Here is a 4566-nt window from a genome sequence, read left to right as displayed (position 1 = left end):
TCTTTCCCTTTATTTTATTGATTATTTCAATGTAGGACTGCCAATAAAATACAGGACACCCAGTTAATTTGTATTTCAGATAAACAACAAAGTTTTTGGAATAAGTATGTCCCATGATTGTTTTCTGTTGTTGTTCTGCTAAATCTGGCAACATTATTTACAGTGGAAATCTGAGTGGGAGATGAGGAGTTACAAACTGTGTCATCTACCTGGAAATCTACCATTTTTCCTCTCTTTTTCCTCTTTGATTTCTCCCCCAATTTAGGTAGTCCATTTAGCATTTAATATTTAACTCATAAGAAATTACAAAAGTAATGTGCTTGCACAGGCTACTAATGAGTCCATTTGCCCAGTCTTAAATCAAGGGTCAAACTCCACGTATCTCAACTGAGAGAATACTGTGCCAGACAGGAGAGGACAGCAGCAAACTCGATTTCTCCCCAGCAGTGTCCATAATTGCCCATTGGTCACACAGTTCCTTCTTTTTCTTACAGCAAGCACTGAAAACCTTGCTTTGCAAAGATCTGACGTCATTGAAGAGAACATAGCACACTCCAGAGTTGAGACTGTGAGCTACTGAAAGCTAGAAGAGCACACGCTGCTCCACAGATCTCATTGTGCTGTTCTCCAAATTTTTAAATATGCTGCTGAGCGCTTATGATTTGTCTGCAGTGCACTGACACACCTCGTGCATGGTTTGGGAATCTCACTCTTAACTCATCCCTAATGTGATTGGACATTAATTTTGCCAAAATAGTGGATGTCAAATGGTATAAGACTGTTTAATTTACACTTCCCAAATTATTAAGGAGATTTAGTATCTTTTCAAGTGTTTCTTGGCCAACCTAATTTCCTCCTCGACTGAATTACCTGTTAATTCTTTGTGTACATTTTTTGGAAGTTTATCTTATTTTTATTATAAGAGCGCTTTATATATTCTACAAAGTCATCCCTATACATTATATACAAACAAATATATTCTCTCAGTCAAATCCTTCTCTTTAACTTAGTTTATTGGATCTTTGTCTACTAAGATTATCCAAGTGGAACTCAGACTAAAGTATAGAATTTAAAACTTGAAGATTCAATAGACTTATCTACTTTAAACTTCTCACTTTATGGAAGAGAAAACCTAAGGTGATAAAATATGTATCTAAGATTACCCTACTGGCTAGTGGTACAAAAAAAAAATAGAAATTAGATCTCTTGATTTCTAGGTTAATATATTGGAATCATACCAACATATTCTTCACTGGGCTCTGGTTAAAGTTGTATTCTTAGAGGAAAAAAACAAGATACACACACCCACATCCACTACTAATTCAATGTATCTTGAATTACTCATATGCTGATATTTTTCAACAAAAGTTATACTCAAGTGTTAAGTACCTTTTTGAGAGTTCTCTTTTCTTCCTCTGTCATTTCTCTCTGCTAGGCTTCATTTGATAGCCATGAACTGTGGATAAAGAATAAATATGACTTTTCCATATCCTAGGACTATCCTCTGCCTTATTTATGTCTGACCTGGTACAGCACTGCTGACCTTAGAAAGTTTAATTGAGGCTGGAATTATATGGCACAGCTTGAGGCCACCTGAATTTAGAGGGTGTGACATACACAAAGCCACACACACATTGATGATGGAACAGTCTGATGAGCTGATGTGTGTGTGTGTCTTTAGCTCTGCTAAAACGTAATTTTTACTGGGCAGAATTCTTATGAAACAATAAAATATACCTACATTCTTCTATAATCAAAACAGAGTTTATTCATTAAAGAAATGCAGAATTACTTAAATATGGAAACTCTTAAGGTGAGAAAAAAGCATAGACAGTTGTAACTAATTCAAGGCATAACTATTCTGTGAAATATTTCTTAACTATTTCAATAAAAGTTCTAGTGATTGATAAATTCTGACCTTTCCACTACGTCATTAAGATAATTTAATAACATAAAAGCAAACAAAAATTTCACTGATTTATTTTAGATAATCATTTAAAATTTTTAAAGATATCTTAAATTGTCAGATACCAAAAAATGGTCTATTATGTTTAATAAGATTATGACCAAGACTTTAGATATGATTTGTACATGAAACCAAAGATATTGCTATTGAGAAGAAAATATTAAGTTAATTTTTTGTTTATTAATTAACTATATTTGTAATCAATTGCACTCCTAGCTATTAGTCCCTAATTATCATTTTACTAATAGTAGCTTTTGAACTATTTCAGTACAGATGTTGTTGCAGGTAAATCTGAAAATTAAAGTGGGCAGTGTTATTGACGGTACATTTATCTAATTAATTAAATAATTACCCTGTTATTTTCAGGGGTATTATTACATAACCTAGGTAATTAGTTAACAGCATGCTAAAGCCCAAAAATATTTAATAAAATATTTCCACTTTAAAGAAGTACAAAACCAAATTTTTGTTTCATCCAACACAACTAAAACTAGTCCCAAAAGTTATCTTGAGATAACTACAGAATAAGGTTAAATGGATCAATACACGATAGTTTCATACATATAATATATATATATTATACATAGCATAACACACATATATATGAAAAGACCTGTAGAGAACATGCTTTTTAATAACTAAATATCTAAGAAAAAATTCTCCCTTTCAAAATATATATATATATATATTTACACATATATAATTTTTAAATATATATATTTTTTCCCTACAGATAATCTCATAGATATGAGTAGTGCTCAGAATTTGTGAAACACAAAGGAGGAACTCAAGTTTAGCCACAGGGCATTCTAAATTCACACGCATAGAAGCTGGACAGATAATTATGCCCATATGCACCCATATAAACTCACCCACAAACGAGGTTTATAGCTGTAACTGAAACTCAAGATGTCACCAAATCACAGCATAGCTTCATTAATCAAAATATTAAATGAAATTATTTTAAAATTAGTTCTCAAAGGGAAAAGACTTCCTTTGGTTACCAATTATTTTTCATATAATATAAAGTTATGAATATATTAAACATATCAATAATTTTTAAAATCTAAAATCAATGATCAAACCAATTTCACTAAGAAAAAAATAAGAACTTATATCTACATTCTGCCACGAGTTCCAGGATCGGTAGATTTTGTTTTGCTAAGAGACACAGACAAATTAGACTGCCCTAATGATTGTGTTCTAACTGAGAAACCTGAATTGATAAATAAAAATAATGTTAAGTATGATTATCAGCCCTTACATAGCATATGTGCCAGATGCTATTCTAAACACCTTGTACATAGTAATTCATTGATTGTAGTTACTCATTAATCAAATGTTCTTGCTTGTGCTAGGAAGGAATTTTACCTGACTATTCAGAGATAATGTTGAAGCAGATTTTTCACATAAATAGTAGGAAACATGGAGAATAAGGTGTTCAACCTTTTTCCAAACACATTAATTTCTTATTCTGGATCATAGCCCAGAAGCCACCAAGATTTATGAGAATTCAGTTTTAAAATAAATGGAAATATTTTTTGATACCACATCTTAAATTATTTTCAGTAAGGAAACTAGATAGTTTGAGTGGCAAAAAAAAAAGAAAAAAAGAAAAAAAGAAAAACATCGTGGCCAGCATTAAATGTTCTAGTTGTAAGGATTCTCTCAGAATCTTAATAATTAATTTGGGGAGATTTGATCTTTATTTTCCATGTTCCATATATGCCTGGATTCCTCAGTACCTTCTGAACACCAACAGCATCCTACGGCCATAAAATTTTATACTTAATAATGTAAAATAGCAGAATATTCAAAACTTGAACTTTTCTTTAAAAATAGGTATTGGATTATGACATTGGAACTGTCACAACTTTCGACTTATTCCTAATGGATTTCTGGTTTTCCTTGTGATGCTTATACTCACTAACGATTTGATACCCAGAGCTATATGTGTAATATGTAATATGTGGCCCATTTATTGCACGGAATTTACTATGCCTAGGAAGGATTGTTGCCCCAGTCTATAGAAATTATTACTGAAATTTGATAATACTAGTTCCCCCTCCCAATGTGGCAAGAACTCTGGTTATAAAAAATTATGTAAGGTTTGCTCTATTCTTCAATATTGAGATATATACACAATGTGCTTTGAGATTATCTGTAAATAAATGCTTTAAAACAGAAATTCAACTAGATAAAGGTATATATATGCATATCACATAAGAACAAAGGATAGAATCAAATAAAATGGCTTGAATATCTACTATCCAAACAGGGTAAGCTTTTCCTTCCATGAACCATCCCAAGACAGATATAAACTGAGTGTGTGGGATGCTAAGGCTGACAGATGTGCCATATTATGCTGGGAGACATTTTATGACTTAAGGCTATTGCCCTCTAGAGATGGAGCAGACACCATGGACCACTTCACCTGAGACCACAGATTACACTCAAGTTGCAGGCCCCAGAGGCCTTATCATCCCAGGGAACCACTAAAGTCCATTTTTGTCAAGATCTCAATCCCTTTCCTTTCCCTGGGGTCAATAGAACCAAAGTCACTGAGGTGGTCTACATAGATCTATGCAAATTCACTTTGG

This window comes from Mesoplodon bidens, assembly GCF_964165515.1.
Source record: "Mesoplodon bidens genome assembly, chromosome: 3".
NCBI lineage: Eukaryota > Metazoa > Chordata > Mammalia > Artiodactyla > Ziphiidae > Mesoplodon > Mesoplodon bidens.
The sequence above is the reverse complement of the archived record's forward strand: the minus strand, read 5'-3'. Positions refer to the sequence as shown.